The sequence below is a fragment of the Erythranthe guttata genome, chromosome 13 (assembly GCF_056151865.1).
Source record: "Erythranthe guttata isolate IM_541 chromosome 13, IM_541, whole genome shotgun sequence".
NCBI classification, from domain to species: Eukaryota; Viridiplantae; Streptophyta; class Magnoliopsida; order Lamiales; family Phrymaceae; genus Erythranthe; species Erythranthe guttata.
In genome coordinates, this window is record NC_142545.1 from 4,492,019 (window position 1) to 4,507,052 (window position 15,034).

Here is a 15,034-nt window from a genome sequence, read left to right on the forward strand (position 1 = left end):
CGATGAACCAGCTGTGAGTATCAGCGTTCATCATGATGATGATGGTAATTCTGAAGCCGATGGATCGGTTGGTGCCGATTAATCCCGAATTTCATGTACATTAGTTAATCTTATTTCGTTATTGTTGTGGGTTGATGTTTACATAAGTTATTAGTAAGTTTGTCTTTTGTTCGGGACTAAGCTCCCAAATTTTTACATATGTACGGACTGAATTTCGTAGGGTAAGTTCCCAAATTTTCAATCGAATATTAATGATGAACTACTATTATGTATTTCTTGTATCTCCAGTTAGTTATAGCTTATTATTTTGCAAACATATATTCGGTAACTACTCTACTGTGTTAAGGAAATGTATGTACCCAAACTAAGATAAATTACACGTAATTATTCATACAAAGTTGAAAACACTCATGCTTGACTTTAAGTAAACATCTGTACCACTTCATTGAAATATAAAAGCAAAACCATAATTAATGAACTGAAATGTTTACTAAACATACACTTGCAGCTCTCTAAAGAAATTTAAAAGCAAAACCATTGTTAGGTCGGTTTACAATTCATAGTTACAACATGCCGATAACAGTTCAACAGTAGGACATAGCTAATATAACAAACCTCTTAGCTGAATAATGGAATGGAAATAAAAAAAACACTTGTGTTCAACATAAGAACCGCTGGTTCACCATTTCGTTACAAAATACAGTTAAACGAAGTTTACTACGAAAACAATGCATACAAAACTAATACACTAACAACAACTGCAACAGCTGAACCAGTTGACATATGGTACGACTTACTCACAACTTAGTCTCACTCTTCAGCTCCAGTTGGGATTCCAAATCTGTTATTTTGCTTACCAAAACTAGAATCTGCAATGGAATTTGTGATTCCAATGTATTTATTCTCTTGATCAAACCAGGGATTATCGCTTTTGATCTTTGACACATCTCAGGGTCATACCAGTAGAAAATCGAACAAGCAGTACCCTGATAATCATTTTAATTTAATGTCATTTACCAAAGGATGCACACAGTATTGGATAAATGAATATATAATTTAAACAGATTGCTTGAAAATGCTGGTTAGAATGAATGACCCATTACATCTTAATGGGTTTCATTACAAATTAGGCGAACGGTTAAAAAAGTTCCTACACACTTTTTCTTATGCAATTGTTGTTATACATAAATATTCTATTGACAAACAATAATTATCATATGTTTTACACAAAACAGTTCGCTATATATATAAACGCATGACATCATATATTAACAATAAATCAGTGGAAATGAGAATAAATCATTACCCTCCACCACCGTGGACACGATAGAAATCAACGTCCTGGATTCGCCGGCGTCCATGATGTTTGCACAAGAAGCTTCCGGCCAAAGTCACAAAAAGCAGGATGCTCGCGGTTGGCGTTGTTCGAGAAAAAAATATTGCTACTCTCGCTCCTTCTCTTACTACTACTACTGCTGGTATCATCCATGCTCCAAATCTACCGTTCCACAACAGAAATCGATGATGTGGTTTCAAAGATTGTGAAATTAGGGTTTTCGACGGATGTTTTTGGGAGAAAGGGGATTTACACCATTTAGTTAATAAAAGTCCAGATTAAAATATTATATGACTTTTGTAAGGGCATTTATGGCAATATGTTTTTAATCCCAGCTGATTTCTCTAAATCATGCAAAAAAAATGGAAACTGAATAGTGAACATATTATTAGTCATGAATTAATACAACTAACCAAATGATATGACTAATAACATTCATCATGTTTTTAATCATAGTATTAAGTATCCCATCCCACCCCTTTTATGAAGTCAATCAAACAAAAGTGGCCCTTAGTATTATCAAGGATTAGCAACCAAACCAAAGGTGCCCATACAGTTTAATTATTAATTTAAGCCTCTGTGCTTGACTCCCTTCAAAGGGATTTACTTGGGCACTTGGGGGAAAGCCTAATTAGCGCCCATTTGGCTAAAATTATTTTAAATATAAGCTCTTACGTCGAATAAAATATTTTAAGAGTTGATACATTGTTATCTTATTTTTAAAGTGCTTGGATAATGAGCTTAACAGCTATTTTTACTTACTAAAAGATCTTAAATTAAAAGTTGCGTACAAGTACTTTTTAGAAAATATTTTATTTACTCCCCAACACCTTATTTAAAAAACTTAAGACCTTTCTTTTTTAAATTACCAAACACTTTGGGAACAACTATAAGCTCTTTTCATCATCTTATAAGTTTAACCAAAAACCCTCTTAGACACATCATTAAAGTCGCATTTAATGGATTAAGATGAATGTTGAATCCTGAATAATTACTAGAACAACTAAATAAGAGAAGTTTTTGAATCTTGAATGCTTGTCTGATATTGATGTTATTTTTCTATTGTAACTATATGAATTGAGGTACGGAGCAAATAAGTTTTTATGAATTGTGAGTAGTATATATGAAATAAAATAATTATTTACTTTAATCCGCTTGATCAGTTCAATATATAAAATTAATGGATAATAAAAAATTCATTTAAGAAAATTTTATTTATTTATTAGAATATTAAAAAAATTTAGAATATTTATTAGAATTTTATTTATTTATTAAAATATTAAAAAACTTTGTTCGAAGAAATCTGATGATGTTATAAATAGATCACCTTAAGAAGTTGAGTTAGAAGGAGCCGGGAGAGCAAAGTGGATTACTGCTCATGTGCTAGATGATCCTGGTATACCTGCGAACAGAGAACACGTGAACTAGGCCACGGGTTGATCCGGCAGAAACCCCTTCGACGCTCAAGTCATACGTGCGGATAGTAGAAATAGTTGAGATCAGATGATACGAGTTGTAGAATTGTCCATATAATAGGGCGTACCTTTAATAAATGAATTAAATCGTTTTTTATACCTTGTCGATTGGGCTGAGGTTAATTTGTTGAGCCCAAAACATATTTGAAGGTGATAGGGCTTTCGTAATAGTGTTCTTCTAAATTGAGTTCGTGGCCCAGTAGATAGAGAAATTGTAAACTTATTGGGCTGGCCCAATTAAGCATATCATTAGCCCCCACTCTCGAATCGATGTGGGAACCAAGTGGAAAAGTGTACCGGATCGTGTCAAGAGTAGATCTGTATTGTGATGTTCTTTTAATCGTTGGCGTAGCGTGGAGCAATAATAACTTTTATTCATCCGTTATAGAGCTCGCGCGACTGGGTAAGGCGCGTCGGAAACCGCGCGCGATTTGGTGAAGCGCGTTGGATTCCACGCGCGATTTGGTGGAACGCGTTAAATTCCACGCGTAGGAATCCCCGTGCGTAGGAATCCTCGCGCGATTTGGTGGGGCACATAGGCAGTTGCGCGCGAATGGATGAAGGGGTGGGGTGGGGCGCGCGATTTGATGGAGGGGAGAAGTGATTAGCCGCGCGATTTGACAGCCTTGGGAGGCGTGCGGGCGCGTGCGCTGCACATGCGAAGTGATTAGCCGCGCGATTTTATCTTTGCATGATTGGAAGTGAATATGATTGGGTCCAACATTCGTAATTTGGAATTATGAATGAGAATAAGAAAAGGAAAAGAATAGGCGAACATCTTAGTGGACTTTCTAAATCGGGAAGTTTCCAAATTTAGAAAGTGCACTGAATTAGGGTTTCCACTTTTAGAAAGTTGGAGATTGAGAATTGGCACTCGTAATGACGAGGACATTATAATGATTCCGAAAATGTAATTGTTACCATTTTCGGATCATCGAATTGAGAGAAACGAGCGAGTAAAAGGACTAACGAACTTAAGCTGTTAGGTCCGGTCCAACTTAAGCCCGTTAGGGTTTTATACAAGACACTATAAATACTTGATTTATAGGTCTTGCACAAATACACAATTAACACACGAAACCCTAGCCGCTCCCTCTCTCTTGGCCGATCTCCCCCCGCGGCCAACACCGCCGCTGTAACACCCTCAATGATTTAAAAGAAATTTTAGAAATACACGGACTTTATTAAAACTGTTTGGAACAAATGTGAATTTTGAGAAATACCACTTTAAAATTAGTGAACCATTTCCCTTTACTTCAAATCTAACCCACAATCAGAAAATAAGATTTTTCTTAGAGAGTGTACCATAACATGAACGGGATTTTGAAAATAATCTCGAGGTGGCGGAATAATCCACATCAAACATCACCGGGGTTTTAGAAAACACTCGTAAGACAGCGGAAGGAAATAAACTTTATTTAAGATACCCCCGTTTAATAGACTGGGTTCCAATCAGAGTACAAAATAAGATTATACTATGTGATTAGTTTTTTGATAAAACGTTGCGTAGAAAATACGAGTAAAATAAGCTAGGCACCAAGGCTCGTGATTCCTCGAACTCCTCTCCGCCGGCCTCCTACGTAGTTTGGAGAACCTGAAAAGATAATTTGCATAAAAGCATGAGCCCAAACACTGGCTCAGTAAGGACATTAGTCTTAGTCTGACGAACTCACGCCTCTCTCATCGTATCTCTCACGACCTATGGGAGTTCTAAAGTATTCGTCTATGTTCTTTCCAACTAATTATATTATCTCTATCCATCATCATAACTAATGAAATACAAACACGGCACACATATTCAATCACATAAATACACATATAAGCACATAACATATTTTCTCTTGAAATCGAGAGCTTTACAACGAAAATATGGTTTTGTTTCAAAAACTGCTTAAAAATCGTTATGGGAATCATTCTTGTAATTTAATTCACAATTTACTTGCGAATCCGATTTAGGCAAAAAGTCCCTTTCTTTTAAAAAAACATAATTTCTTTTAAAATCTTTTGAAAATCGTTTTTCTTCCAAAATTTTTTTTATGCGTAGATGCATATGACGGGATCCCTTAACATAAGCATCGACAATAGACGTTTTTATACTGAGCCCGGTCTTTGGTGAGAGCTACCCACCCTGCAGTCTATAGTAACTTGTCGTTTTGGGATACCGGCCCGCCGTATCCCGTGTCTATTCATCGGAGCAACGTTAATGTTTTGACTCTTCTATACTAGACCATGCAACCATTTAATGACTCGAGGAATGCACGAAATTTGAAGATCTTAATACACCATTCAAATAAACAGTAATAATTTCAAGTACGTCATTCACATAACTTCAAAGGAGTTAAATCACATAACTTGATAATCAAATCATATAAATTGGGAGCAAATTCCGAAACAATAGTAAGCACATATAGATCAAACATTAGTAATAAAGACACATATACTTTTACACGTATATACACATAGGTACTTATACGTATATATATACTTATACATATACGTATATACTCTAATTTATAACTATGGGCTATAAGTTTCCTCAACCCGAAGGGAGTACGCCTATAACATCATAGGTCTAAACTATCGATATACATATACATATACTTTTATATATACATACTTATACCTCATAAGAGTAAAACACATTATTCAAATAATCATCATGAATTTCAATATTTCACATAATACCTATTCAAAGGACTATAGAAAATCAAATCTAGCAGAAGTACTAGGACATAGAAAGTTTCAAGAACAACTTATAGTTCTAAATATATACTAGTCTTTGTATCTTACTTATAAGTACTCTAATAATGGTTCTCTAGATGTAACATTATAATCTATATTCATTACCATATTAAATCATGTCTCAAGAGTTTAAATCATGCTCACAAAGGACCCCTTTAATTCAAAGAAATTCGTTTTTAGGAAAATCGGACAGTTTTGACACCTTAACTTTGAAAATACATTTCTCTTAGACCATAACTTCAAAAATTCTGAAACTTTAACACAATACTCCTATATCAGTGTAAAACACTCCTTTAAAACAGTTTTCCAAGAAAAGCAGTAGCCTAAGAGAAATAAGTAAAACAGTACAGTAGTATGGTCACACTTTCAGAAACAGAACCAACCACTTTAAAAATACTTAGTAAATCACCCTTTTGTTAAAACACTGCACACCTTTGTAGAAAATTGGTTTTATAAGTTATAAATTCATTCCAAGTGGAATCAAAGAAATTAACTAGGAAAATATTGATTTTAAAAGCAATTTCTCAGCTGACTCAAAAACTGTGCAGCTTTAGTAAATAATTCATATCTTAATCATCTGAAATCAGATTGATGATTAAAATATATCAATTTAAAGAAAACAGAAAGATCTAGTTACCCATGAAATTTCGTGATTTTATGAAAACAGGGCATCTGTGAAACATGCAGTAAACTCCGAGGCTGAGAACCTGAAAATTCATTAGTGATCTATATCTACATCTTTGATCAAAACAGATCTGGCAGTTTAGGCACTATAACTTCAGAAATTCATATCTCCTAAACCGTAGATCCAAAGCTGATGAAATTTGGAACACATGTTCATATCTAAGTCTAATTTATAGGGTTAAAACAGTTTATGAAGAAACTTATCATTGTAAGAGATATAATCAAATTAGTGCAGTAACACAAGCAGAAATTCAGAACAGATCCACTAACTTTAAAAATACCAATTAATTCATACCTTTACTTAAACACTACCAAAGTTTGTGGAAAGTCAGTTTCATAAGTTTATAATCATATTCAAGTGGAATCAACTCAATAATATGAGTATAAAATAGTATTCAACACACAATTCGTGGATGACTCCGAAACTGTGCAGATTCAGAAAAAGGTTCATAACTCACTCAATACAAATCCGATTTATGCATAATTTATATCCACTCGAAGCTAACTGAAAGATCTAGACTACCATAAAATTTCATAATTTTATCTCAGGGATTACCCGATGAGACATGCAATACAATCAGAAGCTACGAAACTGAAATTCAAGTAGTGTTCATCAAGAACTTTATCTTCTAAAGCCCAAAACTAAAACTACTAACATATAATTCATTAAAACCCATATAATTTATATTAATTAGGTTATTATTTCAGTAAAGACAAAGGTCCTTACCCAAGAGCAAGAAATCGAAGATGGAGGAGTAAGAAAACCAAAGGCTCGGTGGATTTTCGGCGGGTTTGGCTTGGATGTTCTTGGATGGCTTTGGGGCTGAGTTTGATGGATGTTAAGGGGCTGTTTCTTGAAGATTTTTAGCAGAATTGAAGAAGAGGGAGTTTCTCTTGGAGAGAAATTGAAGAGAGGAAGGAGAGAGGAAGGGGCTTGATGGGAGCTTCTTGAAGTGCAAGAAGAGAATTCTTCTTGGGGCTGTTTTTGCTCGATGGAGAGGGAGAGGAGAGGGAGAGGAGAGGGCCTTTTGGCTGATGTTTTGGTGTGAAGAGAATGTGAAGAGAAGGGGTTTATTTATAAGGGAGATGAGGCCCTTATTTTCAATATAAAAGATATTGGGGTTTTATTAGCAATTTGGGAAAACATACCTTGGGGGCTTCTTAGCAATATAGAAGAGAAGAGGCCCGTCTTTAGTAATTAATACACTTAGGGAATAATTCACACACACAAAACATACGGTCACATAACTATTAATTATTAGCATTAACCCATATAATTCACATAAATTCAATATGAGGCCAAATAGAAATTAGTTATCATGTCGCAACTTATTAAATCTCATATTATCCTAATAGATTAATTATCAACTAAAGCACATCATTAAAATCCATGAACTAAAGCACATAATTCATTAAATCACATAATTAGAATCAACTACTAAATTAATAATAATGTCTACTTCTAAAAATACTATGATGTATCTAAATCACATAAACACATAGAGAACGTATAAATTGCTACTCGATTCATGAAATGCACGTATATTCGTATTTACTATATGTTCCATATAATCATATATAAATGCTTATGAAAATGTGGGCTGTTACAGCCGCCGTCGCCGTCCACTCGCCGGAATCGGCCTCCCCTTGGCCGATTAATTCGTGGTAGTTCTTTTCTTTGTTTATTCTTCCGTTTATTCTAACTACTGCGTGTCTAGTGCCACATTTTAGTAAATTGAACTATACGAGGTGAAATCCGAGAGGAGAAAGATCGAAGAATCGAGGAGCTGCCCCTCGACCATCGCCGCCGTCGGTTGCACCGCCGCTCACGCCGCCGTCGCCGCCGCTGCTCCCGGATTGGTTTCCGTGGCAATCTTGCTTCGACTCGTGCGCCTACCTCACGCTTCAAGAGGTAATAATTTGAATCCGTGTTTATTCGATTCGTTTTTATTTACATTAAATATGCATGTTCGTTTAGTAAGTATGTTGTATGATTTTATGTGACTACATGAAATTAATTATTTGCTGCGAGCATGATTATTTGATTTAATGCGATCATGCTAGTTGATTTAATTTCGATTAAATAATTCGCATGTATGTTTGTTTTAAATTTTTGTTTAATATGCTATTATTTTGATGCATGTTCGATTAATTAAAGTAGCGATTGTTGTATTATGTGATTGGGAGTTTTCGAAAGTCTAATATATTTTTGAAATATTGTTTAGAATTTTTCCAGCTTTAAAATTGGAGAATCGGATATGAAATTTAATTAAAATTATCGTTTTTTTTATTTGTACGGATCGAACTGGTCGAACTGGCCGGTTCGATGGTTGTGCACGATCCAATTGACCGAATCCACGTGGATTCGGGTCGGTCAGACCGGTTCTCAGTCCGACTGACCCGGCCCACTGATTTGGGCCAACTGGACCGGGCGGAACCGGACCGTTTCGGTCCGAACCGGTCAGACCGGTCGGGCCGAACCGGTTCACTGAAAATAAAAATAAAAAAATATTTTATTTCAGATTTCTAAAATTAAACTTAAAACAAATTGATTTTAATTTTCGGAAAATTATTTTCAATTAATCCCAATTAGATAATCGAATCAACAATCATCTATTTTAGTAAATAGGTGTTAGATTAATTAATTAATTTAAATTGTTAAACTGATCTTGATTAATAGAACACACATATAATATTGATTATACTTCAACTTAATTAATAGTACCTCAACATTATTTGATTGATTTATGCTAGTTGAGGTTCTATAATTATTTTGAAAACCCGATAATTAATTAATGTAATTAATTATATAGTTAGGTCGTATGTTCCTCTTAGGACAATATGCGCTTCTATGTACCTTTAGAGAACATAGATGTATGAATCACATAGATCAATCCGAACCTTCTGATGAGATAAATTTTTTTTTAATAAAATCCCTCATTCTTAATATAATCACGAATTATTTCAAGCTATAAAGAAAAACCAATCTGTTGAATTTTTCTTTCCTTCTGCCAACGGTTGAGTTATGTGTAGCCCTTCACTGTAGTGCAGTAAGCCGTGTTAGCGGGGAGTGCTATGGTAAAGTAAGTTGTAATTCAATTGACATAACGATGAAGGTAGCCATAGAAAAGGATTATGCTAGATTAACGTGGTCGGCTAGATTAACTAGGGACTGCATTAGCTTGGCATAATCAAATTCTATAAGCATCTTTGATTGGTATATTAGACTTGACACACGACGATTTTGAATTCGTGAGATTAACTTAGGTCATTATCAAGTGTGAGGAAAATTAATTTAGGGTCATATTGTGGATATGATTGATTGTGATCTACCTTTGGACAAATATAATCGGGCTAGATTAACTACGGGTTATATTTTTCTATTGGACCTAAAGCCCATTAAAGAAAAATCGGTTTTCTCGTTTGTCTACTAGAGAGAAGTGGAACTCAATAAAATTAGTGGGAGAACAATTAAATAACATAAGTCCAAACATTTAATTGTAACAATCATTTAATACGAATCTCTAATAATCCTCTTCTCTATACCTCTTACATAATCATGTCTAAGAATCCCATAATGTCAATCCTCGACAATAAATTCAATGGCCCTAATTACCTAGATTGGTTGCGTAGTCTTAAACTTGTGCTAACCGTTGAGGGGCGTCTCTAGAGACTTTCTGCCACTATACCTGCCACAGCGACTGGTGCTGAAAAGGAAATTTATGAAGCATGGAAGAAAGATGACACTCATGCTAGGTGTTATATGATAGCCGCCATGGAGCCCGCGCTTGCGAGAAAATATTAGTCTCACTTACATATTTTCCATATCAAGGCTCATCTTGATAGCATGTATAGTGAGAATATTAGGGCATCGAAGTACGCTGCTACAAATGAGTTGATCACGGCGAGACTGCGCGAAGGGACTTCGGTCCACGAGCACTGTCTCAAAATGATCACTCTCCTTGAAAAGCTAGTGAATCTCGATGTCACCCTCCCTGCCGAGCTGTCGTTGGATTTGATCCTGTTGTCTCTTCTGAGTTCCTATGAATCGTTCATAGTGAACTTCAATATGAACAAAATAGATCCTCCCTTGGATGAGTTAATGAACATGTTGGTCAGTTTCGAGTCCACCATTAAGAAAGAGAAGTTTGTTCTCATTGCTGCTACTTCTGGATAGAAGAGTTCTTCCCAAAAGAAGAGAAAAAAAATAGTTCCCTTTCCAAACAACAAGTTCGAAGTAGGTGAAGGTAGTGGGGGCCCCAAGGCAAAGGTCAGCAAACAAGTTGATGATGCTTGCCATCATTGTGAAAAGAAAGGACATTGGCGCCGCAACTACAAGGCTTACCTAAAGCAGAAACCTTCTGAAAAGGGTACGTATTTTATTGACGTAAATTTGTCTGTCAATTCTTCTTCTTGGGTATTGGATACGGGCTGTGGCTCACACTTATGTAATGATTTGCAGCTAATGACAAGAAGTAGAAAACTTAGAGCGGGTGAGACCTACCTAAGGATGGGGAATGGAGCAAGAGTTGCTGCTGAAGCCATTGGCACAATTTACTTTAATGTTTTGGATTCTAGTTTTCCTATTGTTTTGAACGATTGTTTATTTGTTCCTTCTCTCACTAGAAACCTTATTTCTATTCCTGTATTAGATATTGAAGGTTTTACTTTTGTTTTTGGAAATTCAATTTGCATTATACAAAAGAATGAAAATTTGATTTGCAAGGGACGACTATTAAACAACTTGTATGAACTAAATCCAAGTGAAATACCTATTAATGTTATATCAGCAAAACGTAAGGAGATAGATCAAAACCCCGCACAACTTTGGCACGCTAGATTAGGTCATGTCTCTTTGAGAAGGATGAAAAATTTTGTTAGTGAAGGATTGTTCCTTTAGAGGACGTGAAATCACTACAAACTTGTGAATATTGCCTTAAAGGGAAAATGACCAAGTCACCCTACAAAGGGAAAATGGAACGAGTCGAAGGTCTTTTGGATTTGATCCATACAGACGTATGTGGTCCACTAAGTGTTAGTGCGAAGGGTGGATACAACTACTTCGCTACCTTTACCGACGATTATTCTAGGTATGGGTACATGTACTTTATGAAGTACAAGTCCGAAACATTTGAAAATTTCAAAGATATTAGACACGAAGTAGAGAAGCAACTCGGACGAAGTATTAAGAAGCTACGATCTGATCGTGGTGGAGAATACTTGAGCATCGAGTTCATTGACTATCTAAAAGAGAATGGAATACAATCTCAATGGAATCCACCTAGAACTCCTCAACTTAATGGAGTTTCTGAACGTCGGAATCGAACCTTATTAGATATGGTTCGATCTATGATGGGGTTCACCAACTTACCGGCATACTTGTGGGGCCACGCACTTCGCACTGCCGCGTATTTGCTGAATAGAGTTAACACCAAAGCAGTTAAATCCACACCTTATGAACTTTGGCATTCCCGGAATCCCAACTTCAAACATATTAGGATATGGGGTTGTCCCGCTTATGTGAAGCGATTAGTGGGAGATAAGTTGGATAGTAATCCGACTTATGCTACTTTGTGGGGTATCCCGAAGACTCAATGGGATACGAATTTTATTATGTCAAGGAAGCAAAGACATTTGTTTCGAGAAATGCCACCTTTTTGGGAAGGGAGTTTCTATCCGATAGAAAATGCAGCATGATATAACTTGAAGTAGTTCAAGAACCGCAAAGTGAAGTTCAAGTGCAAGAACAAGTAATCGAATCAATACAACAATCCACTAATATACCTCCTGAACCTATGGTGTATAGATCCGAAAGAGTTCGGAAATTGCCGGATAGGTTATTCCTCCTCGAAAATGATGAAGATCATGTTAATCTTGGACAAGATCCAAGAACATACAATGAGGCCGTATCGGATGCGGACATGGGACATTGGCTAACTGCCATGAAATCCAAAACGGACTCCATGTACTCCAACAAGGTGTGGACCTTGGTAGATCCACCTAAGGAAATTGTTCCCATAGGCTGCAAGTGGATCTATAAGAAGAAAATTGGAGTGGATGGAAAGGTATCGACCTATAAAGCTAGATTGGTAGCGAAAGGATATACTCAAAGGCAAGGTGTTGACTATGACGAAACTTTTTCGCCAGTCGCGATGCTGAAGTCCATTAGGATTTTGCTGGCCATAGCTACGTGGTACGACTACGATAAGACCGCTTTCCTTAATGGAGACATTGAGGAAGAAATTTACATGGCGCAGCCGGAAGGCTGCATATCTTCTGGAAGCGAGCAAAAGGTTTGCAAGCTCCAGCGATCCATTTATGGATTGAAACAAGCATCCCGTAGTTGGAACATTAGGTTCGACTCAACTATCAAAGAGTTTGATTTTGAGAAGAACTCGGAGGAACCTTGTGTATACAAGAAGGTTAGTGGGAGGGCAGTAATATTTTTGGTGCTTTATGTTGGTGATATTCTACTCATTGGGAATGACGTAGGAATGTTTCAACAAACGAAAGCATGGTTGTCCACACGTTTCTCAATGAAAGATTTGGGAGAAGCATCTTATATATTAGAAATACGCATCTATAGAGATAGAACAAAGATGCTTGGCTTATCCCAAAGCCTATACATAGACACCGTTATGAAACCGTTTAGCATGGAAGAATCCAAGAAGGGATTCTTGCCAATGTCCCATGGGGTTCGTCTCTCGAAATCTATGTGTCCTAAGACACCTTGTGAAATCCAGGAGATGAAAATGATGCCTTATGCTTCTGCCATAGGAAGCATAATGTATGGCATGCTATGTATGAGACCCGATATCGCGTATGCTGTGAGTGTCACAAGTCGATATCAGTCTAACCCCGGCCCAGCTCACTGGAAGGCCGTGAAAGATATCCTCAAGTACTTACGAAGGACTAAGGATATATATTTGTTCTATGGGGGTGCCGAGTTGAAATTAGAGGGCTTCACCGACTCTAGTTTTCAATCGGATGTGGATGACTCAAAGTCGAACTTAGGATTTATATTCACGCTTAATGGTGGTGCCGTGTGTTGGAAGAGTTCCAAGCAAAGCACGACGGCCGATTCCACTACCGAAGCTGAATACAATGCAGCATCCGAAGCTGCAAAAGAAGGGACTTGGATAACGAAGTTCATCTAAGAGTTAGGTGTCATTCCTAATGCTAATGATCCAGTACCGTTGTACTGTGATAGCACCGGAGCCGTGGCGCAAGCTAAGGAGCCGAGATCTCATCAGAAATCCAAGCATATTCTGAGGAAGTATCATGTGATCCGAGAGATCATTGATAGAGGTGAAGTTAAAGTAGAACAAGTCACCTCGGAAGAGAACGTTGCAGACCCCTTCATGAAGCCTTTACCAAGGTCGGTCCACGAGAAACATCGAGAGTCGATGGGATTACGATTCATGGGTAGTTGGCTTTAGGTCAAGTGGGAGATTGTTAGAGTGGGTGACCAACAAGACAACTTGTGGCTGTGGTCTTTCCATTTATAATTGTAATAAACAAACTTTTTTCGTAATAATGATAAAACACCTTGGCATTCTGTATCTTTGTCCCTTTGTCACAAGCATAGATATAGTCCTTACAGTTATTACTGTTGGGAATCGGACACGTGTACGCAACGGAAAACAAAAAATTTATGCGATTTAAACAAATTTAAAACACATAAACACATGCCCGATAATTGAAAACAATTAATTGCGTACCTTTGCGCTTCCAGCGAAATTAAAAACAACATACATGCTTAATTATTTAACCAAAATTAAATCAATTAGCATGCTCGCGTTTAAATCAAATAATCATGCTCGCAGTAATCAAACAATTTCATGTAGTCACATAAAATCATACAAGTTTCTTACTAAAACGAACATGCATATTTAATTTAAACGAAACCGAATCGAACGACAATGGATTCGAGACTTTACCTCTTGAAGCGTGAGGTAGGCACACTGAGCAAAGCTAGATTGCTACGGAAAACAATCCGTGTAATCTGGGGCAGCAACGGCGATGCAGCAGCGGCGAAGATCCGAGCTACGGTGGCGCGTGTGGTTCACGCGCTGACTTCGGGCGGCGCGTGGAGGCGCGTGCGTCGTCGGCTCGGTAGCTGCTCCTTGATTCTTCGATCCTCGATCTTCCTCCTCTCGGATTTCACCTCGTATACTTCGATCTACTAAATATGTGGCACTAGACACGTAATAGTTAGAAAAACGGAAGAACATAAAGAAGGAAAGAAATACCAAAAGGATCGGCCAACGGATGGCCGATTCCGGCGAGATGGTGGCGACAGCGGCGGTGGTGGCCGCGGGTTGAGATCGGCCGAGAGAGGTGAGAGCGGCTAGGGTTTATTTCGTGGGTTGGATATGTGCAAGACCTATAAATCAAGTATTTATAGTGTCTTGCATAAAACCCTAACGGACTTAAGTTGGACCGGGCCCAACAGCTTAAGTTCGTTAGTTCTTTTACTTGCTCGTCTCTCTCAATTCGATGATCGGAAAATTGTAACAATTACATTTTCGGAATCATTATAATGTCCTCGTCATTACGAGTCCCAATTCTCAATTTCCAACTTTCCAAAAGTGGAAACCCTAATTCAGTGCACTTTCTAAATTTGGCAACTTCCCAATTTAGAAAGTCCACTAAGATGTTCGCCTATTCTTTTCTTTTTCTTATTCTCATTCATAATTTCAAATTACGAATGTTGGACCCAATCATATTGACTTCCAATCATGCAAAGATAAACCATTTTATCTCTGACCGTTTATTCAAAGATCTCATGTGCACG

The 15,034-nt window shown here is 37.1% G+C and overlaps 2 long non-coding RNA genes across 2 annotated transcripts; both read right to left on the bottom strand.

The window, feature by feature from the left end:
* Positions 1-537: 537 nt before the first annotated feature.
* LOC105951137 (uncharacterized) lies at positions 538-1,498 on the bottom strand. Its single transcript, XR_016029204.1, has 2 exons — positions 1,307-1,498; positions 538-986 (listed from the first exon to the last, which is right to left on the bottom strand). It is a non-coding gene; the product is annotated as an uncharacterized LOC105951137 (long non-coding RNA).
* A 2,703-nt stretch (positions 1,499-4,201) lies between these two features.
* LOC148765722 (uncharacterized) lies at positions 4,202-7,284 on the bottom strand. The gene is made up of 2 exons (XR_016029205.1): positions 6,965-7,284; positions 4,202-4,405 (listed from the first exon to the last, which is right to left on the bottom strand). It is a non-coding gene; the product is annotated as an uncharacterized LOC148765722 (long non-coding RNA).
* Between the last annotated feature and the right edge of the window lie 7,750 nt (positions 7,285-15,034).